The sequence below is a fragment of the Ictidomys tridecemlineatus genome, chromosome 12 (genome assembly GCF_052094955.1).
Source record: "Ictidomys tridecemlineatus isolate mIctTri1 chromosome 12, mIctTri1.hap1, whole genome shotgun sequence".
In the NCBI taxonomy this organism is placed as follows: domain Eukaryota; kingdom Metazoa; phylum Chordata; class Mammalia; order Rodentia; family Sciuridae; genus Ictidomys; species Ictidomys tridecemlineatus.
The window spans coordinates 12,220,924-12,247,831 of NC_135488.1; the positions used below are offsets into that span (position 1 = coordinate 12,220,924).

Consider the following 26,908-nt stretch of genomic DNA (forward strand, 5'->3'; position numbering starts at 1 on the left):
CACATGGATTAGAGTACATGATCAATGATCCCTCCTCCCTGAAGCCTTCCACATGCCCACCTTCCACATTCACAGAGAAATGCTTGGCCATTCTCAAGACCAGGAGACCATGATGCTCATCACCAGGAAGTCAATAGGAACATGAACAGAGCAGCATGGATTGCACAAGGTGGCACACCAAGGATCTGCAGCACAGCTGCTAGAACACAAGAGCTTAACTTCAGTATTGACTTTCTGCCACCTGCCAAGTACGATGGTAATGTCAAGCACAACATGCAGATATGCAAGTAGTGGGTGACACGGTGCATCCATTCACAGAAGTGGGCAACATCTTCATTGGAACAAGGAAGTATCTTATCCTTACTCATCAAAATCATCACAAAGAATAAAATGGATGCAAGACTTCTCATTTCACTATCATGTAGCTGTTGGAATTCCCTATTAAATAATACCTCCTCCAAAATAAAAAATATCTCAGACATGTGTCAACTATTCGATGGATGACGTTTTAAAAACTAGGCCTTTACTTCATATTTATGTATGCTATAGCCCTGCCTAAGGCTCTTTGAGAAAGGAGCACATAGAATTGGATCTTTGGAAATCTCACATTTGCCGATAAATATTACCGACAATGTCAGGCATGGCGAAGTGAACAGTGGGACTTTGGATACTCAAAGAATGCTATGTTGTGAGATTGGTGTCTCTGACTCATAGACAGCATGTGGTTTCTATGAAAGCTGGTGAGGGAGCAGGAGTAACGAAGCTCATGGAACAGATGACCTCAGGGAATACTGACAGATAGGCCAAACTGGAGAACATGTTCCAGCTAACATTGGTATTTGGGCTCCTGAGCCCAGTCCTGTTTTAAAAAAAAGTTGCAGACAGGCAGAGTTCATGTACAAAATGTCTACCATGTAAAAGTGGGTAATTGAAATGTCATCTAGGTACACATCTGATAGAATGGTCTGCCAACCTATGAATTTCATTCTAACAAATAAAAAGAAAAACACAGACATGAGACATAAAGATAAAACCTTGTCTTCACCAGGATGCCTAAAAATAAGTTTTATTTGCCTCATGCAAATAGCTTTCAATAGAACTTCTGATTTCTGAATGAACCCATTCAATTTTATAATGCACAGATCATAAGGTTTTCTTTACAGAATATTCTCTTCTTCTTCTTCTTAAAGCCTCACATAGAAAATGTCTCACAGGACATAGGAGGGGAATGACCCAAAGGATGAGAGAATGGCTGGAACCGTTCTCAAATGTGCCCATGTAGCCTAAAGTTTGAAGGCACCTAATTGTACTCTAAAACAATGATGAACCTATTTGATCCATTAATTAATAAATAGCACCGCTTTACCACTTGAACCAAATCACAGAAAAATGGAAACAGATGATCGAATTCCTCTTCTCCCATCACCTCCTGGCCCAGACTCTCCCCAGAGGTGGCTCTGGTCATCTGTCTATTAGGGAGTCACCCGTGGTCCCCTATCTCTCAGAAAAGAAAATCACCTCAGCTACTGTCCCTAAAGCCAAGTGATGGCTGCGGTTTCCACACTGTGTGGATCTGGAGAGATGCACAGTGCCGCTGGACCAGCCTATGTTCAGGGCTGTGTCTGTGTCCCACAGCTGAAACATGTGGTCCAGGGTCTTCTTTCCACCCACAGGTCCTAAGAACTTGCAGTCAGCACGTGCCTCCTTATTCACTGTGGCCACAGACTTCCTGCCAATGGCCATTGCTTTGTACATGTCTTATAATTTAACACGGCATTGAAATGAACTTCCTTCTGGGAGCTTCCCAGGGCACGTCCCAAGACCTGAATTTCTGTGTTGTAGGGAGCATAGCATTCGTGCATTTTTTAAGTTTCATGGATAATGTTAAATGTGCCTCCAAAGTGTATGAAAAAAGCTTATCTTCCTATCCCCTCCCAGCACATATTATCAACATCCTTAATTTTGGTAAAAAATAAATAAATAAAACACATCATTTGAGCCTGTGTTCATCTTCTTGCCAGCTGTGTTCCAGTGACCTCCTCCCGTGCATAGTGCTCATCTATGTTTCTCCTCGTGCCTCCTGTTCTACTGGGTTGCCATTTCCTCCCAATCGGTCCCTCTGTTTTGACAATGTTTGGGGCATATTTCGTTGGAGACTAGTTTCTAACGTGGATGGTCAATTGAACCATCTTGACAGCTTTGGGTTTTGAGGATTGAAGCCAACCCTCCCCATTTCTAGGCCACAGCCTCTTCTCCTAGATTTCTACCAGTATTCCAGTAAATATTTCATTTAATTTGGTTGGTCTCTGTGTCTGGGTTCAAGACTTAGGTCCTGCACTTGCTAGCAGGGACACTGTGCTTTCTGGTTTGTTGTGTTGGCTTCTTGGGGACACTGTGAGGATCAGGTAGGCAAGGCAGGTAGAGTGGCTGGCCTAGAGCATGGCCCAGAGGATGCGTTTGATCAACATTATTGTAAAATGACAGCTGTCAATTATCACAACCAACATGAAAGGCCATCATAATAATCATCATTATTAAAATATTGGTCACAATAATGTTTTCTACTTCTATGGCACAACTGTATTATACTCTCCATGAGAGAGTTCACAGGCCATGTGTCATTGTGTGTCTGCTTCTGTCACTTAGCCTGGAGGCTCCTGGCATAGTTTGCGCTTCAGGACTGGAAGCTCTTTTAAGATACAGTTTTGAAGTGGCCATTGGTCGCCTGATGGTACTCCATGGGGTCATCTGAGCCTGGCTTGCATCTGGCTCCTGCAAGCCAACATCCTGTTTTGTTAGAAACTCCATCGAAAGAGGCTTGGAACTCCTGCTCTCTTGTTCATCTCTGAAGTTCTGCCATTTCTTCTCAGATGGCTCCATCTCCAAACCTTTCAACCCCCTCCCCTGCTCCAGGGCTTTGAAGCGGTTTCTTTGGAAGCTTCTGCACAGGGTTAAGGACAAGCCATTCCTCACATGCTCCTTCAACAGGAGGAAGAGAGGGACCAGAGGGGCCACAGGGAGCAACCTCCTGCTCTGTTCCAGGCAGCCACTTACAGGCAGAGGCTGCAGCCTGGGGCTCTCAGGACTGCTCTGGCTAAAGGGGAAGCCCTACCCAAGCCTGGGTCACAGCCTCCCATGCCCCAGGGCAGCTGGTGAGCACTGGTGGAGGGTGGAGGGGAAGGCTTGCACCCCAGGAGTCGGGTGTGGACAGCATTCAGGTGGGAAGAGACCACTGGTCACCAAGGGGATGTGAAGCAGGGCGTGACCCAGGGCAGCCATGAGATCTCCTCTAAAGACCACTGTGGTCCCAGCAGTACAAAGGGACTGAGTGACATTATTACTCTTCCCTGTTTTAAGGACAGAGGTGTGGAAGGGATTCCTGAGAGTCACAGAAAACGTGGCTCACAGGTTTCATTTTGCCATCTAGGAGTGACTTTGGCCGCACTGGTGGCAATTCCCCGGACCTTTGATGATCCCCCTGGCATCCTCCCAGTGAGTCCTCCCAGGCCCAGTCTCAGGGGCAGACAGCTGCTCTGACTGCTCTCCCTGGACCTGAGGATCACATGGGGTTTTGAAATTCTTTTTGTTGCCGCACTGGGCATTGAACCCAGGGCCTTGCACATGCTAGGCAAGTGCTCTACAGCGGAGCTCACCCAGCCCTGAGGGTGACAGGTTTGGAGAGCATTTGCTAACTGAGTCTTGGTGAGGTGAATCCTCATAGCCCTGAAGTCAGCACGTTTCTCTACCAGCTGCGTTTGCAGGGTTAAGATCTTAGCTTGAGTTTTGTTTCCCCTTATTTCTTCACTTCTCTCTCTCTCTTTTGGTACCAGGGGTTGAACCAAGGGGTGCTTTACCACTGAGCCACATCCCCAGCCCTTTTAAAAATACTTCATTACAGACAGAGTCTCACTGAGTTGCTCAGAGCCTCACTAAATGGCTAAGGTTGGCGTCAAACATGCCATCCTCCAGCCTCAGCCTCCAGAGTTGCTGGGATTACAGGCATGCACCACTGCCCCCCAGCTCTGCACTATTCTTAATCAGAGAACCTGTGGGGCTATGTTTACTAGGTATGAATTGAGTTGCCCTCCAGAGAAAAGAAAAAGTAACAAAGCACTGCTGTGTGGGCAAATCAGGGATGACCCCAGGACAGGGTTAGCTTTCTCTCCAAGGAAACCCCACTGCCCAAAAGGAGCCCCTTGGCCAACGCAGTGGTGCACTCCTGTAAACCATGCAACTCAGGAGGCTGAGGCAGGAGGATAAAAAATTTCAAAATCAGCCTTAGCAATGGCAAGGCACTAAGCAAATCAGTGACACCCTGACTCTAAATCAAATTCAAAATTGGGCTGAGGATGGGGTTCAGTGGTCAAGCATCTCTGAGATCAATCACCGGTACCACCCCCCACCCCCCTACCCCCCATGAAATAAAAGAGCCTCTGCTAAGGACTTTCATATTGGCTGAGGCAGCTGCCTGCAGTGTGTGTCCTGCAGAATGCACTCAATCTCCCCAGGCCTGGGTTGTGGGTAGGGGTTGGCCTGGTGACCAGGGGTTAGCCCCCAGCTAATGATCACTTGGTATTGTGGTTTGGATGTCAAATGTCCCCATTGCCCTTGTGCTAAAGGCTTGGTCACCAGCCTGTGGCCCTTGGGACACAATGGAAACTTTAGTAGGTGGGGCCTCCTGGAAGGAATGAGATCATTAGGGGTGTGACCTTGAGGGGGATATTGGGACCCAGCCCAGTCCTACCCACCCTCTTCCCAGTTACCCAGAGATGAGCAGCCTCCTCTGTCATGTGCTCCAGTTGCCAGGATGTCCTACTGTGCTGCCACAGGCCCAAAGCAATAGGGCTAAGGTGCCATGGACTGAGACCTATGCAGCCATGAGCCAAAAGAAACCCTGATTCCTTTTAAGGGGATTTTCTCAGATGCTTTGTCACAGCAACAGAAAGCTGACAGCACCCTTGGTCTGTACCTCTGCTTTATAGATGGGGATGCTGAGGGCCCACAGGAAGCCGAGCAGCCCCAGGTCACATGGTCCTGTAAAAACAACTATTATCCATTCATTCACTGACTACATGGCAGGAGCTGAACTCCAGATCTCAGTGTTTGAAAAAGTTGTGTTTCCTTCTTGCCCCTTAGTCCCTCGCTCTCTCTTTTTGTATGAATCCAAGAAGGACCTTCAGGAGATTGCAATGCCACCCAGTCATCCTAGCCAACTTTGTACTTGAACATGAAGTTCATGAAATGTTTCTGCTTCACATTGTGTTAGTCACTAGTCATCAGAGAGCTCTGTGCTTTCACCTACAGAGTGCCACCCCACTTCCCTGCTGCAAGGGCTCTTCCTGCCAGGTCACCTGCTGGATGGAGGGCACTGCCCAGTGCCCTAGATCTCTCCTGAATGTCCTGTGACCAACCCACTGCAGGCCAGGCAGACATCCACAGAAAAAACAGCAAAAGGGTCTGGCGCCCCCTGCAGAAAGCACCCCCAACCAGGTACTGTTATATAGATGCCCACAGAACATTCCCCAAACCTGCAGCAGCTTGGACTGCATCCAAATGCAACCACAGGCCGAGCACAGTGCCACCCACCTGTGCTAGAGTGACTCAGGAGGCTGAGGCAGGAGGATTGTGGGTTTGAGGCCAGGTTTAGCAACTTATTGAGGCACTGTCTTAAGATAAAGAATTAAAAGGGCTGAGGATGTAGCTCAGTGGCAGAGCCCCTGGTCCAATCCCCAGTACCAAGAGGAGGTGGAGATACCAGAGATGGGAACTTCTGAGTTGGGTCAATGGTAACTCCAAGTCCAATGAGACTGAATGCATAGGGCAAGCTTTAACCCGCAAAGGAAAAGGAGGCAGGGAGCTTCAGCTCCAGGTAAAGGACTAGGAATTGAACCCGGGTGCCTTACCACTGAGCACACCCCAATCCTTTTTATTCTTGTTTTGAGAAGGGGTCTTGCTACGTTGCTGAGGGTCTCACTAAATCACCAAGGTTGACCTCAAGTGATCCTCCTGCCTCAGCCTCCCGAGAATCTCTGGGATTACAGGCATGCACCACCATGCCCAGCAGGAAAGGAACTTTTATCAGTGCAGCCACACGGGGAAGGCAGGGGACCCACATCTTAGCCTGTCTTCAGGGGGTGACAATGACTTGGAGCTTTTATAGAGAGGGGAATGAGGGCAAGGGCTTGGGCTTTGCACAGCTGCCAAAGCAGGTGGTCCTGACCAGTTGAGGTCTGTCCATCTTCCCAGGATTGGCCAGGTGGTGCCTTCTCAGGAGAGCTGTGTCACCTGCTTTGGCTCTCAGATGCACATCAATCAGACCTTGTTCCTGGGACATGAAACAGACTGCATGGGGGCGGGGGTCTGGATTCTGAATTAAGAGCAACTTCCTTCTGCTGAAAATAGAGACGAGCTGCAACCTCATGCCCACCTCAGGAGCCAGAAAAGCTAAGATGGGTCCCGCCCTTCCTCAGGCTTGGGCACAGGCCATCTGCCTAGGCATTTTCTGTGTTTTTCCCATTTTTGCTTTTCTTCAGGCCAAGGAAATTCATGTTTGTAAATCACTTGGGTTTTGTTTCTATAAACTGTAACCACTTCTGTGGGTCAGGGGCTTCTTCCAAGCCTTCTGGCTGCTTCTCCCCAGTTTGATCAAAGTTCTTTATTTTTTCCTTTTCCTTTTTTTTTTTTTTTTTTTTTTTTTGCCTGTTCCTTGTGCTGGTGGGCACTGATGCAGCCAGCAGGGTCCAGTAACAAATCCAAGGTGACTCAGGCAAAGGGGATGGATGGGCCATATATTGAGGCAGAGATGCTGCCCTTCTAATTCTGCCTTTAGCCATCCATTGGATGTCTGCGGGTAGAGGTGGAGGGCTGGAGTCCTCCTTACAAACTCCCCAAGACTCAAGTCAGCAAACACTGAAAGCCCTGTCGCCCTCAGGGACAGGGCCCCAGACAGTTCCTCGGTGCCTCCCAAAGGCTGCCAAGGGAGAAGTCACTTGGGGCTCCTCTCCAGGAGGATCATCAAGGGGCGGGACAGGGGGACTTCAGGTAAAAAGCTGCAGCCAGCTCGCCCTAGGACCCCAGCCCTCACCAGCCCCACCACGTTCCTGGACAGAAAGGTTTCCTCGAGCATCCTCACTGGGTGTCCCTACAGCAGGGCCCCAGGACTGCCCTGGAAAGGGATCTGTCAGGTGGGAGCGACCGATTTCCCTGATATATGCTGCTCAGCACCAGTATCCCCTTCTCTAGGCTCGGCAGAGTCCCCTGAACCTGCAATGTGCCCAGATGTGCCTGGCCTGCAGCCCTGGCTCTGAACCAGCCTCGTGGAACACTGGGTGCACAGTGGAGGCCCGTGTGGAGTGTCCTCCTCCCAGTGCGCACCTCCTACTCATCCCTTGGCACATCCCCAACCCTCTTTGCTCCCGGGACCCCTCAACTTTCTTTCCAAAGGCCTTAGAATCCCCAAAGGATTGATGCATGAGGGAAGGGACCTGCATCTGGGGGCAGAGACCTCGCTTTAGCATCATGTTGCCTACGTGGTACTTACACCCCTGAAGATCTTGCCCAGCATTTGAAGCAGGATCGATTTAGCCATGCAGCAGGTAAGCACTGATAAGCTCAAAACATTGCATGGACAGGAAAGAGATTTCTTCTGCAATCAATTTCTACATCATAGTCTTCAGTAAAGGAAGAGACCACTTGGGGGCTTCTCTGTCCCCTGTTGGTTGTAGCTAATTTCAAAAAACAGTTTCAATGAAGGGCAGCAACCTGCACATTTCAAGCACACTCTGCTGACTTCCAATACTATGCATCAGCTGTGAGGGCACCACAATCAATATAAACAACATGTCTATCACCCTAAAAGTTTCCTCCTGCCTCTCTGCAATCCCTTCACACCTCCACCATCCCCCTTCACATCTCCAGGTGACCCCTGATCTGCTTTTTGTTACTATATACTTTCTAGAAGTTTCAATAAACAGAATCATACAGCATGTTTTATTTATTTTTATTTTAAATCTGGCTTCTTTCAACATAATTATTTGGAGCATCATCAAGGTTAAGTGCCAATAGCTCACCCTTTCCTATTTTTGAGTGACCAACTGTCTCTTAAGGTGGGCCTGGGGAGTCTGCATCCACTCACCTGCTGATAGACATCTACACTGTTTCCAGTTCTTGTCTATAAACAAAGCTGCTATGAAAATGTGTATACTAGTCTTGGCAAAGGCAGGTTGTAATTGATGGATTTTTGGAGGCTCAGTAGGCAAGTTGAATATTGAAAACTCCAGGGAGGGAACCCAGTGGGCCGAGCTTGTTCTGCAGAGTGAAGTCCTGAGTTTAACCCCCAGCACCAAAAAAAAAAAAAAAAAAAAAAGAAAAGAAAAAAGAAAGAAAGAAAGAAAGAAACAGAAAAAAGAAAAAGAAAAACTCAGAACCACCGCCAGATCACAGGCGCCCTCCACCTTTGTGGGTTTCACCTGCAAGAGTTCAGTGTTCCCACTGAGACTGTCTCCAGGTTCCTCATGTTTCTGGACCTTTCTGACATACGCCAGAGCATTCTGTTCCTAAAAAGGCTGCCCTCTAGAGAAACTGCTTTATCAGAGTCTGAACAACTGGGAATCACCAGAGCCTGTGTCACCTGGGGGAAGGCAGGCACCCAGCTCCAGCACCCTGAGTCCTGCTGTTCCACCTAAGAGGGCAACAGGGAGAAGCACTGGGGACATTCCCAGCCCAGGATGCAGGCTCAGAAGACAGGGACTCGCTGGAGGGGCCACAAAAAGCTTGCCTCCCACTCCTGGACACTCCCCAAGGCCTATTTCCAGGAGCTCCCTTCCCCAGTGCTAGAGTTACAAGGCAGACTAAAAGGCAAAGGCCTGAGAGAGGAGCAAGCACGGACACTAGATTCCCACCAGGAGGGATGCTGGGACCCTCAGACCAGGAACCCCTCAAACAACCACGACTAACCTGCCAAGGGCTTCAATGAAAAGACAGAGAACAGGCAGGAGCAGAGGGGACAAGGCAGAAAGAGATGGAGACACAAAATGGTGGGACACAAATGAGGAAGAGCTTTGATGATCTCATTAACATACTGGACTCCACTGAGCAAAGAATGTCTCAGCTTCCAAAACACGAAAGCAAAGCAAGATAGGGAGAGGGAGAGGGAGGAGAGGGAGAGGGAGAGGGAGAGGGAGAGGGAGATGAGGGAGACAGGGAGAGGGAGATGGAGAGGGAGAGGGAGATGGAGAGGGAGAGGGAGATGGAGAGGGAGAGGGAGATGGAGAGGGAGAGGGAAAGAGAGAGAGAGAAGGAGGGGGCAACAAGGGAGAGAGAGACAGGGAAAAGGAAAGGGAGACATGCAGATGAGTGGGGGAGGAGAAGGGAGAGGTAGAGAAGGAGAGGGGAGATGGAGAGGGAAAGGAGAAGAGGGAGAGGGAGAGGGAGAAAGGCTGAGGGGGAGGGAGACAGGGAGAGAAAGAACCAACATCTAAGAACTGTGGGAAGATAAGAGGTGTCATGTAGACAAGATGGGAATCCAAGGAAGAGAAGAGGAGAACTTCCCAAATTAGTACCAAATCAAAGTGGCTCAGAGGACTTCAAGCAGAAGGAACAACAAAAGAACTCCACCCAGCTTCAGCCTCCAGGAATCCAAACTGCAGCACAAAGAGAAAGCCAAGCCAACACCAAAACAGAACCACCATCAAACACACACACCCTAAAGGGGCCAGAGGAAGAAGCCCGCCCTCTGGGAACAGAGACACAATATATCCAACTGCTCAGAAAGTATTCAAGGAAGAGCGTGGAGCAAAACACTTAGAAGTGTTGAGGTGAAAGCCCCCCAACCTACAGCCATGTCCTGAAAACTCAGCCTCAGAGTGAAGAGAAATAGAGACTTTTAGACATACCATGGAGAGACTGTGTCACCAGGAAGCTGCCTGGCAAGAAATGCTAAAAGAAGTCCTTTAAAGACAAGGACCATGATCCCGGCCAGAAAGAGACTGACATAAAAAAGAAAAACAACTTAAGTTTTCTTGGATAAGTTTGTTCAGAACAAAATTAACAAATGTCCTAGATGAGAACTGTATACGTACATGTGAGATGACAGTGTGACGCGGGGTGGCAGAAGCACCAGGAATGCTTTGTTGCTGTGAGGTACTGACACCAGTCTCGACCCGGCAGTGTCATCCGAAAGTGGACCTGGGTTAGTTATCAGTATACACTGCAACCATTAAAAAAGGTTTTTAAAAAGAAGTATAACAGGTGTGGTGAGTAATGTGAGTAGATGGAATCAAAAGGCAGGAAAAGAAGAGACAGACAAAAACAGGCACAAAGAACCAGGGCAATTACACAGAACGGTACCAAGCACAGCAGATACTATTTCAACTGGATCAATAATCACATTATACGTCAGGGGCCTAAACGTACCAATTATCAGAGATTATCAGAGGGGTTCAAAAAACAGGTTCCAACCCTTTGGTGTCTAGAAGTCCACTTAAAATATACAGTAGTACCCCCACCCAGGGATACATCCCGAGACTCCCAGTGGATGCCTGAGCTGCAGATGGCACTGAGCCCTATATACACTGTTTTCCCCTATATCTACATTCTTATGACTGTTATAAATTAGGCACAGGAGGAGATTGACAATGGTAACTAATAGTAAAATAGAATAATTTTAACATAATTCAATAAACTTCCCACCATCGCACCCCTTAAGCTTTAAGTAAAATCAGGGGTATGTGAGCGTCAGCACTGATACTGCAACAGTCCATCTGATAACCAAGATGGCTACCAAGAGTGAGTAACAGGCAGGGAGCATATACAGTGTTGACACACTGGACAAAGGGACAATTCATACCTCAGGGGGACAGTGCGAGACTTCATAGCATTACACACAATGAAATATAATTTAAAACTTAGGAATTTTTTTTATTTCTGGAATTTTCCACTTAACAGTTTGGGACTGCAGTTGACCACAAGTACCTGAAACCTTGGCGAGCTGAACCGTGGATAGGAGGGGACCACCGTAGATTAAGAGTGAAGTGTTGAAGAGGGAAACACGGGGCCAACTCTAGTGAAGGAAAGCAGTAGTCACTGTATGAAGCTCAGACGATATTAACTACGTGCAAGGAAAACTGCCAATCATATAGAGGGACACCACCTGAATGATGATGGGACAGTTCTCCAAGATGTACCATACTCAGGGAGCACGCACTGCATGGCAGAACATTAAAATACTTGAGAACTGAGAGAAGAGGTGGGTGACGCCATGACCAAAGCTGGAGACGGGACCAGCCTGCTGCCAGAAGTGGACAGACCCTGAAGGGGAACACCAGGAGGACAAAGTTAAGCTCAACAGAACACAGCACAGTGTGCTGACAGGATGTGCACAGCTGTTCAGAGGGCTTGCACTTAGTGCGGTCGAGGAATGGCGGGTTTGAGCTTCCCAGGCTTCTCTTTGGGGCCGCCTGTTCCTTGTTCCCCTTCTCCTCTTTTCCTGCCTTCTCTTGGATTGAGGGTTTTTTGAGTATGTTCTGTGGTGCGGGAGATGGAACCCAAAGCTTCCCACATCGATGCAAGCAATCTAGCACTGAGCTGGGTCCCAAGCCTTTTTTTTTTTCGCCCCCAAGAAAACCATTTCTTTAAAAGCTTTAAAAACAAATAATGCTATTTTGCAAATATGACTTTGCTTAACGAGGGCCACCAACTTACAGCACTGTGATGTCAGGAACACAGAGTGTGCAGGGAAACTAACTAATGCTGCTACAGTTGGGAGATTAGCTGCTGTTGCTGACTGAAGTGTGGGTGATACACATTGGGACTTGTGACCCATCAGATCAGCGTAGTTAATGGTCACCCAACTCCCTGCACAGGCTTGGGTCTGATCACATATTCTGCCTGGATAGACATTTCAGCCTCTTTTGTATATAAAAGACACACACATACTCTCTCTCTCTCTCTCTCTCACACACACACACACACACACACACACACACACACACACACAAACTCTCTCTCTCTCTCACACACACACACACACACTCACACATACATGTATGTCCTGTCATACAAACATGTAAAATTGTCTGCAAGGGCACACATTAAATAAACAAGTATTACGCGCCTCAGGCAATCCTATTCACTATAAATACATACACATTTTTTTGCATTTTGTTTTTTTTGTACCAAATTTCTACATTATCTAGCAACTTGCAAAAGAAAAGCTTCTTTTTTTCTGATACAAAATGTCTCTAAAGACTCGTTATGTTTGGACTTTAATAAAAAAATATGTATAATCAACAAATCAAGAGCATTGTATGTTTGCCCAGCCCTTTCTGAGACAGGGTCCTGCTAAGTTGCTGAGGCTGCACTTGAACTTGGGAAACTCCTGCACAGCCTCCTGAGCAGCTAGGATTACAGGTGTGTGCCACTGCACCAGCACAATGAGTTATTTTTAAGATTGCACCTCATTCTCTTTGCTGGCTTAATAGCTATAGCTCTGTGTCACGCTAGTGACTCCTTTACAATAGGGTTTAAGTGCACATCTTTACCTTAACCAGTCCACCTTCAAATGACCCCTTGAGAGAACCAAGTGACAGCATATTTCCAGGACTCCTGTCTGGTCTCTGTGTTGTTATCATACATTGCACATCTACATGTGTAAAAAAAATGTTGGCATTAATTGTGCTTTAACTACTCTATTGTCTTAAAGACAATAAACTGGGGGACTCTGACAAGGGCCTACCTGGGTAGGCAGAGGATTAGAGGAGGATGGGGGCAGAGAAAGTATTCAAAGAAACAGGAAATGATGATCTGCCCACGGAGGAGGAACATGGTGGGTCACACCCCTTACAGGGGCCTGTGTCCACAATACTAAAGCATCTTTACAACTCAATGATAAAAACACAAATAACTCAATTTTTCAAATGGGCAAAAAGAGGTGAAGAGACATTTCTCCAGACACCACACAAGCGGTGTCAAGCGTGTGACAAGAGGTTCCTGCTGCTGGCACTTGATGTGCAAGTTGGAACAATGAGGCACTTCCTGCCACCAGGGCAGCCTGGGCCCTGCTGGAGGTGGGTGCAGCTGTGAGGGACAGGGCAGGAGGTCACCTCCCAGGAATGGGTCAGCCCGAGCGGGCGTCGGGCACAGCCACCACAGCCCTTCATGTCCCTGTGCACATTACCCCTGGGTGGGTCTTTTCCTGTCTCCCTGCTCCATTTGCTTTTGCTGGTTTCATGGAGTATTTAAAGTAGTCTTGAACTGAGGTCAGTACATAATGTCCCTGTCACACTGCCTGGCACGGATCACGTGATCAATAAATCAAAACTAGAATTATTTATTTGTAAATAAAGAAGGTTGAAATTACCTCAAAAAAGAAAAAAGAGGTGACACAGCAAGATGTGACGGGGGAGTCCCAGGCGCCTAGGGTAGCAAACACGGTGTTGCAGTGGGGGAGCCAGGTGGCAGGAAGGTCAGGTGGAGGCCCTCTTGAGACTTGACCAAATAGAGCCCTTCATTCCCTGTGCAGCCTTCACTTCTTCCCAGTCCAGCCTGATGTCGGGAACCTCCTCTTCTGGCTCAGGATCCTTCCTCAAGGCCCCCTGGGGGGAGGCGACCAGGATGGGCAGGGGGCCACATTCCTCCCGAAATTCCACCACATGGAGACCCTTCTTGTAGGCCAGCTGTTGGTGGGTTTCCTGGGCAAGACCAAAGTGAGAACAGCAGTTAGGTCTCCGAGGGTCCCTGTGGCTATAGGAGTGATAGGCAACACCACAGGGGTGGGGTAAGGGTGGGAGTGCAGAACCCACCAGAGAGCTTGGGGGAAAGAGCAGTGCCAGCTGATTCTGGGTGGTTAAACCACAGTGGCTGTCACAGGGGGATGCCTCAGCCCACCTTCCCACCCCAAACTGGGGTACGCCAGGCCTCGCCTTCCAAACTCCCTAAGCACAGGCCTGCTGGGCCAAGCACCAAGCCTGAACCTGGTGGAGCCCTGAGATCTAACAACCAAATCACAGGAGGTCCAGGGGGGAAAGGACATCAAGGACCCCACGGGTGCTCAACCCTGGAAACACTATGGGACAAAACACCTGACTTCTTCAACATAACAGCAGCAAGGGGGGAAGAGAGAGGGACAGACCAAGAGAGACTTAAAAGACACAGGAGAAACTTTACAAGTGCTGACATCTTCTCAATTGGATTGAATCAAATCAACAGGATTGAATTAAAAACTGTGTAAAAAAATGTTTTTAAATCGGACGAATGGATAGATTTGAATGAACAGATTCGATACTTGATAATACTGAGTCATGATATTTAGGAATGGTAAGGGTACCATGACATTTTTTTTTCCCCAGTGCTGGGGATCAAACCTGGGCCTTAAGTGTTCCTAGCAAGCGCTCTACCATAGAAGTAAACGGATCCTTTAGATCCTCTAAAGAATCAGAATCAGAAACCACTTCTCAGGTTTCTGATTCTAATCCTTTAGAAATACACTGAAATATTTACGAATGAAATAAAATGGGACCTGAGATTTGGTTCAAAACGACTCGGTGAGGTGATGTTGAGAAACAAGATTAGCTCTGGTTGGGCAGCAGAGCCCTGGGGTCACTGCAGCAGGTGGCCGTGGGAGCCCCTAGAAGACCCTCAGCACCTTGGTCTGCAGCACAGCCAGACCTGCTCAAACCCCAGGGAAGGGTACCTGGCGGGAGAGCCCATGGAAGAGGCCCCGGGTGAGGTTGAGCATGTTGACGGACCCAGAGACCTTGGCATACATGTCCTTGATGCCAATGAGCCGGCAGATGGTAATGATGGCCCTGTGGCAGCGCAGGCCGTATCCTAGGAGACAGGAAATGGACTGAGCACCTGCCAGCATGCTGTCTTTCGTGTGGCTCTGGGTTTAGGGAATGACATTTTGGCTTCACCACCCCCAGCTGGTGTGACTTCTAGGACGACATTTATTCAATGGTATGTACAAAAATTAAACAGAATATCTACCTTAAACGTAGTGGGGGGGAAACCAGGATATTACTTACATTAAAACTTAAGTGCCTGAAAACTCTTGGCCCTCTGCCCAGTCCAGCTCCCGTGTCCATGCCTGGTTACCATCAAGGGAGACGCCTGTCCTCACCCTCCTAGACCACTCAGCTGCCCTGGCAGCGACACCACTTCCCTCTCCTGGGAACACCTTCTGGCCTAAGTGGCAGCGTCTCCTGAATTGGTGGCTCCTGGAGTGCTTTCTCACCTCCCTGATGGCCTTCCGTGCTGGGGTGGTCTCCTCCCCTCTAGCCACGTGCCCTGCTCTTGGCCACCGGCAATCCCTCCTCCAGAAGAGCTTCAAAAACACAAGCCAGGGCTGGGGCTATAGAGCAGAGCGCTTGCCCGGCATGTGTGAGGCACTGGGTTTGATCCTCAGCAAATCAAGGCTCCGGGGCACACTGGCCATTGCTCTCTGAATTAAACAAAGACATCTACAGGGTCTTTCCCCCACAATATCATTATCTCACACACACACACACACAGAGACACACACACACACACACACCGTGCCTGACCCCACTTACTGCACTGTCCTCACATGGCCTGTGCACGAGGGCACACTGCACCTGGGGCACGCACCAGCCTGGAACGTTCTCCCAGACCTGCCCCTCTGCTCCTCTTCCTTCAGGATCTCACTCACACTGCCCCTGCTCAGAGGCCACCTCTGGCCACCCTGATGAAGGTGGCCCTCCTCCTCCTCTTGACAGCACTGTGGAAGGCACAAGGCAGTAGCTCAGTTGCTTAGGGTCTCACTAAGTTGCTGAGGCTGGCCTGGAACTTGCAATCCTCCTATCTCAGCCTTCTGAGTGTCACTGGGATTACAGGTGTGCACCACTGCGCCCAGCTCCTGACCTGAACTCCTGAGATTTAAAAAACTACAGTCCAATGAAACAGGTTCTTACTACAGAACTGCAAGCAAAATGCAAATCCAAATGTTTAAGAATTCTGCACCAAGAGTGCACTGGGTGTGACTGTCCCCATAACCAACACTGCCTGTGGCCTGTCCTCAAGACAAGAAAGGCCATTTCTGCTCACCCAGTGCCTCAATGAATAGAGATCATAGAAGTTCAACAGTACTCATGGTGAGGGGCTGGGGGAGCTCTGTGACAGCGCGTGCTTCACAGGTGTGGGGCTCTGGTTTAATCCCCAGCACCAAATAACAAGCCTAACACCACGACACTTGTAGAGGAACAGCACGTGACTGGCAGGAAGGAACACTGTCCAGCTGGGTGAAGGCTCCAGGAGAAACCACGTGCCCACTCATCCAACCCGACCACCACCACCTGCTCCGCCCACCTCAGCCACTCCGGGAACCGGCCTGGGCCTGTGCAGCCCCACGTTGGCTTCTTCCCCAGGAGCCTCTCCTTCCTCAGCCTAATTCAGGCCTTCCATCTGTCACTCTCAGGATGAGTTCAAGAGAGCAGTGGGTAGCCATTCACCGAGGGTGACTCCTCGAGGGTACGAAGGACACAGAAACCTAGTGGCACATCCCCTGCTCAGGCACCATCTCCCCAACGCAGTTTAGGCCAGGTGGCTGCAGTTGACCTTGGGCCTTCGACTCCATCAGCATCTTCTGATGCTCACGATGGCATCCGCCCTTCCCACGGTCGACCTGATCCAGGCTCAGAACAACCCATGAGAGAAACCAGCTCCCAACCATGCTGTCCAGGAGGCCGAGGCCCCACGAGGTCACAGCCAAGGACGAGCGCTGGCCAGCCACGGTGGGGAGCCTGGGGGTGCAGTGGGCCGGGCAGGTGCTCTCACCTGCACCAGGCGCCCCCCCTTCAGGATCTCCATGGCCAAGTCTGAGCCTCTGTCCCCAGGAAAACTGCAGCTTCCCCCTGCAGAGAGAAACTTCTGGAAAGAAAAGCTTCCCCCTCTGTGACGCTGATCCTCACAGCCTTGCAGCAGGCTGCAGGACAGAGACTCACTGACCCACATGCAGAGCAGAGGCCTCGCACCTGCCCAGGGCTCCTCAGTCCACCACCCGAGTGTCTGATGTGACTTTGGTGGAGTCTTGGACCTGGCCGGCTGCAGCTGGAGGGGAGGCCTCCAGCGTCACCGGGAGCTCACCTGCTGCAAGGTGAGGGCGGTGCGTCTTTTGCGGGAGCGTGCCCGTTGGCCCCTTTCCAACTGCACGTCACTAGGCAGGCCACTCCTGGGGGCTTGGGACAGGGGTGACCCCTAAGGAAAGATTACTCATCACCCCAAATGGCAGCTCTAAAGTCCAGTCCAGAGCATTTCCTGCCAACCACTGAGCTCACTGTCAGGCCCCCAGGACGGCCTGCCCTGTACATGAGGAGGGCCACCCTGGGAGGGCCACCCTGCCCCTGGCATTCACCTTGTAATGAGAAGAGAATGAGGAGGGGCCTGTGCAGGCCACTGCCCTAGCTGTCCACAGGTGGCATCCAGGGGCCACCCAGCCTTACATCAGTTCAGGGCTGGGAAAGGGGCTTCCAGGTGGTCTTCTCCAGCCTCTGGGGCCAGGACACTGGGTTCCAGGGCTGAAGCCCAACTCAGCTCCTCGCAGGATCCAGGCTTGTGGAGGCTCTGCCCACTCTGCCCACCTGCCTGCCACCTCTGCACAGCGTCTCTCCCTGGGCCACCCACCCCTTCCATCAGAACTTGGCCCCTGGAGGCCTGGTCTGGCCCCTGCCACCCACAGCAGACCCTTCTTCCTCTGACTACCGCTGCCGGAAAAATTGGACAATCGATGACACTGGCTTCGTGACATTTCCCGCACTGTCCTTGCCCGTCGGCTCTCTCGGTAGGGATGCGTCCTCATCTATCTTACTTGGCCAAATAAGCGTCTAAACCCCTTGAAGAGATGTAGGGGCCCCATGCCCCCAGCAGCTCGCCCTCCTACCCGGGCGGGCACTTTAGCACTGACTAAGTATAAAGTTGGCGGTTCATTGCATAATTGATCAAGAAGCCAGAAATTCTAAAACTGGTCCTTTTAACACAGTCAAATAAAAATTCTAAAAATGGTGTTCTGTCTAATGTTCAATCTCAGCGCTCGGGATTGTTCCCCTGCACGCAGACGAAATCATAAATTCAATCCACAGAACGTCAGACGGCTCTGTCATCTGGCACTGCGTGTCCCACACACAAGGCCAGGGAAGACATGTTCCACAGGAGCACTGGCACGGCTCCTCCCCACCTGCTCGGCCAGTGACCCCACAGTCCCTTAGAGGAGACCAGAACCTAGAGGGGGTGTCACAGAGGCCCCTCCCTGCCCCATACCCCAGGCAGCAGCAGCATTTGAGAACCTGGCAAGGGAAGGGAGCACCTGAGAGTGGCCTTCCCAGGCCCTGAAGAACTGGCCCTGTCTCTGCCGCTCTGCGGAGGAGGACAAGGCCCTGGGGATCAAAGACGCTTAAGAGGCACTAACTGCACTAAGCCAGAGCAGCACGTGGGGAATGGGAATGAAAGGAAGAGGAGTCTCCAGGCAGAGTCAGGGCGGACTTCACGGGTCCACTTGGTGTGAACCGGCTCCGCTCAGCAGAAGCACAGGGAGTTCCCTAAGGGCCACACAGCCCCAAGGGCTGGCGGCTGGCACCCGTCTCCACCTGCGATTGTGCTCAGTGTGTCCTTGGTCACCAGCCAGAACCGTGGCTCTCAGAATGTGCCAGGCCACCCCTGCTTCTGAGACAGTCCCAATTAAGACTCTAAAGACCGGCCTCGGTGTCTGCCAAGTTCAGGGTGCTGCAGGACCTCCAGCCGCTCATTTGTTCTGTGATGCTCTTACCCCAATTAAGCTACTCAAAACTTTTGAAGTTCATGAGTCATTTGCTTCAAATATCTTTAAATTAAGGAGAGATTCACTTTCCTGGTAGCAAACACCCAGCAACTTAATTAAATGGGGTTCAGCACTTAAGCTGCCACCACGGCTTTCGACGGAAGGGAAAGGAGCTCGCTTCTCCCTGCTGCTCTGCGCGGATTCCCTTCCACTCCGACTCTGGCATTTAGGAGGTATTTCACTGTCATGGACTCGCTCCCAGGGTTGGCTGGCACCCACCGCTGCTCAGGTCAGCTGGCCATCAAGGTGCAGAGGAAGTAAGGCCAGCCTCCCTGCTTACATGCCTAAAGGACACTGAAGGCCCCCTGGTGACACAGACAAAGCAACTTTCCAACTGGCCTTGGGGAAATGCCTGAGTGAATTGCAATGTAAAAATTACCAGGCAGGGCTCTGGTGACATCTGAGCCTCTGCGACCTTGAGCTGCTGAGGTCAAGGACAGGACTGATTAAATGGAGACAAGCCTTGAATGACGCTGGGGACCTGCAGGGCTGCATGGCCCCTCGTGGGTGGTGCACCTCCCGAGAGACCCAAGCTTGCTCAGCTGGGGAAGTCGAGATTCACCTGGCAGGTGCCAGCAGGCAGGGTCCGAGATCCTTCCCGAGCACTGACCTTGCTAAGCACAGGCCGGGGCCAGGCTTCCTTGCCGTGGCCTGTCCAGTAACCAGAACCAGGCGCCTTGACACGCACACACTCGCCATGAGCTTTAAGACCAGCACTCAAGGAACTGCCCTCTGGCTCTCTCCTACCAGACACTGTGACTCCAAACTCAGCGGATGACAGGCAAGAGGCTGACACAGGCAGACGGGTCACACTGGGGCCTCCTGATAGAGCCTCAGGCGAACTTCTGACCCATCTGACGTCCATCCTCTGCCCGCACTTGAGAGAGGCTGAGCTGCGTGCCTCTGCGAATCCACGCCAGGTGATTTTCCATCCCAAGCAGCTCCCAGCTAGAGCTCTAGCTACACCTCTGCAGGAAGCTCCAAGGTCAGGGACAGGCCTTGGGACCTGTGAAATGATCTGTCAAAGCTGGTAGCAGCAGATCAGCACATTAATAGCAACTGACATCATCGTTATCATCACCACCACCCTCACCACCATCATTATCACCATCATTATCACCATCACTACCAACACCCCCATCACCATCACCACCATCACCACCACCCTCACCACCACCCTCACCACCACCCTCACCACCATCATTATCACCATTATTATCACCATCACTACCAACACCACCACCAACATCACCACTATCACTACCACCATCACCACCAACATCACCACCACCATCACCACCACCCTCACCACCACCCTCACCACCACCATCACCACCATCATTATCACCATCATTATCATCATCACTACCAACACCACCCTCACCACCATCATTATCACCATCACTACCAACACCACCCTCACCACCATCATTATCACCATCACTACCAACACCACCACCAACATCACCACCATCACCACCACCATCACCACCACCCTCACCACCATCATTATCACCATCACTACCAACACCACCACCAACATCACCACTATCACTACCACCATCACCACCACCATTACCACCATCATTATCACCACCATTATCACCTTCACTACCAACACCACCACCATCACCACCACCCTCACCACCACCCTCACCACCATCATTATCACCATCATTACCACCATCACCATCACCACCATCACCACCACCCTCACCACAACCCTCACCACCATCATTATCACCATCACTACCAACACCACCACCATCACCACCATCACCAATACCACCACCAACATCACCACTACCATCACCACCACCCTCACCACCATCATTATCACCATCACTACCAACACCACCACCACCATCACCACCACCCTCACCACCATCATTATCACCATCACTATCATCATTTTCATCATTATCACTACCAACACCACCATCACCATCACCACCATCACCACCATCATTATCACCATCACTACCAACACCACCACCATCACCACCATCACCACCACCATCACCACCAATATCACCACCATCACTACCACCATCACCACCATCATCAACACCACCCTCACCACCACCCTCACCACCACTATCACCACCACCATCACTACCACCATCATTATAATTTCTAGAATTATAGCATTATCATCACCACTATGAGCACCACTACCAACACTACTACCATCATCATCATCAGTGCCACCATCACCACCACCATCACCACCATCATCATCACCATCACTACCACCATCACCACCATCATTATGTGACATCACCACCACCATCATCATAATTACTAGTATTATAGCATTACCATCACCACCACCTTCACCATCACCACCACCATCATCATCATCACCATCACCACCACCATCACCATCACCACCACCATCATCATAATTACTAGTATTATAGCACCATCATTACCACCACCAACACCACTACCAACACCACCATATCATCATCACCATCACCACCACCATCATCACTGTGGTCACCATCATTGTCATCATTACCAACATCACCATCACCACCACCATCACCATCACCACCACCATCATCATAATTATTAGTATTATAGCACCATCATTACCACCACCAACACCACTACCAACACCACCACTATCATCACCACCATCACCACCATCATCATCACTGTGGTCACCATCATTGCCATCATCACCAACATCATCATCACCACGACCATCACCATCCTTCTGCTCATATTAACAGCAGCCAACACTTATTGAGCGACCCCCGTGCGCCAGAAGGTCAGCACATGACGTGCACTGTCTCCTTTAACCTTTGATGACAATGTTAGGAGATGGTCAACGCTACTGTCCAACTGAGGCACAGAGCAGACAAGCAGGTTGCCCAGGTCACACAGCTAATATGAGGACTATGAAGCTGGGCAGCAAGGGGCTTAACCATTATCCTAAAATCTGGAGAAATGTCCCAGTTATTTCACCTGCATGGTGATTCCTGAGGGAGGGGCTTTCCTTGGAGCCTTGGTTCTGCGGGATCTCACAGTGCCCTAGGTCACCCTCCCCCCCATCTGTCCCCAGGAGTGCCTGTCCTCCAGGCAGCAGCAGTGGGACCTGCCCATCCCTCTACGTCTGTCCACAGAAGCAGGAGTAGACCCCACGGATCCCCAGCCCTGATCCCAGAGACCTGTCCTGGATAGTGGGCCATCTTGGGGTGCTGGGGTCATGTCCTAGGCTGAAGCCTGGGTTCAAGGTGTCCCCAGGAGCAGTGGCAAGGCTGGGTATGACTAGGTGACAAGACTCTCAATCCCTGGTGGCCGGTTCTGCCTTTGACAGCTGCGGCACTGTCCTCCGAGCCTCTCTGGCTGTGTGAAAGCAGCTGACGCTCAGCAGTGACCTGCTGAATCCTCGCAGCCACTGTCCAGAGGAGAGCCTTGCAGGCTCTGGGTTTGCTGGTGAGGACAAGGACATCGAGACCCTGCCCAGGGTCACAGAGTGACGTGCCGTGGAGCCCAGACTCCCCCCAGATGCTGCAGCCACCCAGCAGGGGCCATGCAGCTTCCCAGAGCGCAGCCCGGGAGCCCACAGGTACCTGCTGCGCAGGTCCGAGAAGTGTGAGCAGCGGCCAGCTCCACCCCGCGTGGGGCCAGGCTGACCCTGGTGACTGCTGAGGCAGGAGGGGTCTGCAGGGGTCTGCAGGGGTATTTCCTGCCACCCTCCCACTCAGCAGCTCATACAGAGAAGGAGATGACGCCGCCGGCCCTCCGGAGTCCAAGAAAATAGCTCACTTCAGAGTCATCAGCCAGTCCTTCCCAGGGTCTAACTTGAATTACTCCGGCTGGGGTCTAATTCAATTAGGTACGACCAGCTGTGCTGTGATGAGCCCAGTTAGGAGATCATCTCAGCCTTTCCTCTTCACCCCCTTCCCTTCGCCTTGACTTGGTGAAGCTGCTCAGCCGCTGATGGGGGCCCGTTCCCTTCCCTGCCGGCCGGCAGCGTTTTCCAGAATCAACATTTCTCTACATTAGAAGCAAACCCACACATTTTCCCCCTTTTAAATTTGCTTTGCTAAACAAATCAATCTAGCACCAGATTATATTATGAAGAGGCACAAATCTTTCCCGAGATAAGCATCTGTCGCTGGATTAGCAGCAGCCAGTGGGCTGTGGACGGGTTTGCTGAGCCCTGTGATGCCGCCCTGGGCGTTAACTTGAGTAATCACGGATGTAATTAGGGGTAAACGGAACCTGATTCCACTTCCACGGCTACACAGCAAGTGGGTCTTCAGAGGAGGCGACGGGGGGCACCTGCTGCGTCTACTGAGGTCAGACTCTCAGAGCCCCTGACCAGAGCTACGGGCGCCATGCTGGGGTGGCTGAGGCGGGCCCCGGGCCCTCCAGGGAGCTGCCGGCTCCTGGCCTTGGCCTGGCATGGGGCTCCGGCTCCCTGGACAAGCTGCTGTCCAGGGGTGACACGAGGCACACACCATCTTGTCCAGTGAAGGGAGGAGGAAAATGGTGAGCTGAAGGGCCAACACCGACCACCCCACAAAAACCTGTCCCCGGCTGCCGGCTGCCTGCCTGGCCAAGGTCAGGGAACCCTCGCAGGACCCGTCCCAGGGACTCGGCCCCTCCGTACCGGGGAGCTCCCCGCAGCACTTCTCCTGCCCCTGGATCCCGAGGAGCCCCAGGCGGGGTTGGTGGCGCCCAGACCTGGGTGTGGAGGAGCCCTTTCCCCCACGGCCGACGCCTCCCACAGCTGCTGCGGGAAGTGGGGGGGGGGCTGCGACTCCGGGTACCACTGGGCCACAGCCTGTCATCAGAAGCCAAGGAGTCGAGGCACCAGCTGCTGGGGCAGGGACAGGCACCCAGCCGTCCCCGGGAAGCCTCCACCCGCTGCCTGTCCGCAGAGCTTCAGTTGCCAACGGTGGGCTCTTCCAAGGCCTGGCCTGGCCGCTGACAAGGCCACTCCTGGTCTGGGACCAGCTCCCCTGGTGGGGCCTCTCTGGGGCCTTAGAGGTTTCTCAGGACTCCGTCCAGGCCTTGCTCCGGCAGTACCAGTGTCCGCGTCCACTCTCAGGTGGATGGGAAGGAGGGAGGCCCCCTTTTCACGTCCACCTGCTTCCCCAGTCCTGCTGACTGCCTGGGCGTCCCGACACGGGACGTCATCTCTCCCTGCGATCCTGCGCCTGACCCCTGGCCTCTTCCTTTTCAGTCTGGCCCCCGTGAACCGCCCTGCACACCTCGGAGTCCCTCCCTCCCAAGCCACACACGTCCCAGCCCCCAGACAGACCCAGAGCTCCGTGGTGGCCGCCTACCTGAGGTCTCCCCCAGAATCCGGGGGGGCTTGCTGCATTCCCGTTGTTGCTGGGCCTGGGAGAAGGCTCCGTTGTGCTAGCCCCAGCGGGGATCCTTCTCCGGGGATCCAGGGAGGCAGTGACCCCCTTGGTCTGCAGCGAGATGGAGGTGGCCGTGGTGGCAGCAATGGTGGTGGTGGCCACAGTCGTCTTCCGTGTTTGTAAGATAGGGACCGTGGTGGGGCCAAACACGCCCGGGAAAGTGTTGGCCTCCGGGGCCTCCTTGTCCCCCGTGGGCCCCCAGGCGATGAACTCTGTCTCTGTTGTGGGCCTGCTGCCCCTGAAGTCGAAGCCACTGAGACAAGTGTCCTGCACGTGCCTCTTCCCCCGCCGCAGGAGACTCTGGTGCTCGGGGGCCCCTCCGGCCACCTCGGAGGATGAGGACGAGGAGGAGGAAGTGAGGGACGGGCTGGATTTGGCAGCAGCTGGGGGCTTGGCGAGACCCCCTTTGGGCACGAGGGAGGCCACCTGGTCTCTGGGCCTGTGGGCTCTCCTGGCACGGGGCATCTGCCCATGGGCCCGCTCTGCCCGGGGCACCCGAGGGCTCCACACAGGGGCAGGGAGCCGAGACGGCTGTCCACTCCTCAGGCTCCACAGCCGCGGGGGCCTCTGTGGTGGTCGGGGCAGGAGGCGGAACTCGGGGCCTGGGCCCAGGGACTCACAGGACGGGAAATCCACAGCAAGCTGCAGCATGGCTATCAGGATCCAAGCATGGCTTCCAAGGGAGTGGCCCAGCCAGCGGATGGACATGGAGCTGCGAAAGAGAGAGGAGAGTGGTCAGCAAGGCAGGCAGGGCTCTGTGGGGCCAGGTCGTCACCCTCCATCAGGACAAGGCCAGTCTTCTCTTGCAGGAGGAGCTCAGCCTCAAGGGCAAACCCCTCCCTCTGAGGGTCACTGGAGCATCTCCCTCTCCACCTTGAGAAGACCATGCCCTCCAGGTCCCCAGAGGCTGCCCCCAGCCAGCTGACAACCACAGGGCCCATCTCCTGGGAGGAGGACCAAGACCAACGGACCCCATCATCCCCGATGTGATGACCTGCCAGTCCCCTTCCTTTTGCCCATAATGACAGGAGGCACCAAGAGGACACAGACTGAGAACCGTGGGACTGGCCAGCCTCCGGCCGGACTCCAGGCCCAGGTGCTCTCCTCTAGGAAGCACAAGAGGCTCACGGCCATTGGCCATCGGCTCTCCCAAGGCCTGGGTGGGACGAGGTCTGACTCGGGCAAGGAGCAAACAGTCGGTGGCCCCTGAGCACCACCTGCATGCACTCTGCAAGGCCCCTGGCCCCGGCCCTGGCCCCGGCCCTGGCCCCTGAGGTGAATGTGACTGTCTTAGAGCTGCCAGGGCCTTCCTCCCTGGATGCCAGCCGCCCGGGCTGGGCCTCTGCCGAGGTCGGAGGGACCTGAGACCTGCTCCAGATAAGCTAGGGGTTCACTGATGCCAAAGTGTGGTCCTGCTGACATTCCCACCTGTTTGTCCCGGGTGCAGGTGGCCTTGAAGCCCTCTGTCCACCTCCTCAGCCCCAGGAGCTGGAGAAAGGCCAAGCCCTGCAGAGCCTGGGGGAGGCCGAGCTGGGGAGGCCGGAGCCCCGGGGAAGTGTGGTGTCCACGGCCCGTGGAGCACTCCACAGAGCCCAGGCCTGGAGCCATCTCCAGGAAGGTGGACGCTGGAGCGTCACGGGAACATCCGGAGCACAGCACAGAACCAAGTGGCAGGCTGGGGGACGCGGGCCCACGTGCCCTCTCCCACGGCACGGATAACTGAGGACTGATTACAGGTGCCATTCAAACTCAGCTCTTGTCACAACCTCAGGTCTGAAAGTTAAAATGAATCCCCAAACTCCATGCTGCTGTGGTGGGGGTGGGCAGGGCGGCGGAGCCTCCGGGACACGCAGGCCACTTTTCCTTATAGGTGTCATGTGACTTTAAAAAGGACGGGATTGGGGTGAGTGTGAGCACCCTGTCGAGTGTGCACACATACCAGTGTGCAGCAGCGTGTGCATGCATGTGTCAGTGTGTGAGCTGGGTGTGACTTCGACAATCCTGTGTGTGTCCTGTTGCGAGGAAGAGACTGTGTGCAGTGTGTGAAGTGTGTGTGTGTCAGCATGTGTGGGTGTGAAGATGCGTGTGGCTATGTGTCCGCAGATGTGAGTCAGCCTCACGCACACCGTGCCTGTGTGTCCGTGTGAGACGGGAATGCGCTGTTGTGAGTTGATTTTGTCTCTGGCATGGGGTAGAAAACCAACTCCTCTCTGTTGTGTGTGGGTATCCAGTTGTGCCAGCATCATTTTTTGAAAAGAGCATTATGTCCCCAACTGAATTGCCCTGTCACACTTGCTGAAAACCAGTTCACTGTAAATGTGTGGGATTACTGAGCTCTCAGTACTGTCCGGTTCTTCCCTATGTCTATCAGAATGCCAGTATACCATAATCTTAATTCCCATAGTTCTGTGCTAACTTTTGAAATCAGTAGGTCTTGTAATAAGTTTAAAAACTTTTCTAGATTATTGTTACTACCCTCAGTTCCTTGCATTTTCGTATGAATTTTGGTATATTTTAGTATTACGTTGTCGATCTGCACCCAAAAAAGAAAAAGAAAAAAAAAAGCCACCTACCATTTTGGTAGGGATTTGGAGATTTCATTGAATCTGCAGATCAATTTAGGGAATTTGCCATTTGCCATCGTAACTACGTGAGTCTTCCAATCCATGAATATGGGATAGATTTCCATGTG

At 52.1% G+C, this 26,908-nt stretch overlaps 1 protein-coding gene and 1 pseudogene across 4 annotated transcripts in view; both read right to left on the reverse strand.

The window, feature by feature from the left end:
• Positions 1-16,046, reverse strand: part of LOC144369031 (uncharacterized) — a 33,266-nt gene extending 17,220 nt beyond the window's left edge. Inside the window, exons 1-2 of one of the 3 annotated variants that reach the window (XM_078028099.1) lie at positions 14,690-16,046; positions 10,080-13,688 (exon numbers count right to left, since the gene is read on the reverse strand). The gene's annotated coding sequence lies outside the window, so the exon portion shown is untranslated. Of the gene's footprint in view, positions 1-60; positions 4,398-10,079; positions 13,689-14,689 lie in introns of those variants that run through there. The other 2 variants (XM_078028100.1, XM_078028098.1) reach the window with 2 other exon arrangements.
• A 772-nt stretch (positions 16,047-16,818) lies between these two features.
• LOC144369032 (adherens junction-associated protein 1-like) lies at positions 16,819-24,925 on the reverse strand (annotated as a pseudogene). The gene is made up of 2 exons (XR_013428446.1): positions 24,136-24,925; positions 16,819-17,211 (listed from the first exon to the last, which is right to left on the reverse strand). The product of XR_013428446.1 is annotated as an adherens junction-associated protein 1-like (transcript).
• Positions 24,926-26,908: the final 1,983 nt, after the last annotated feature.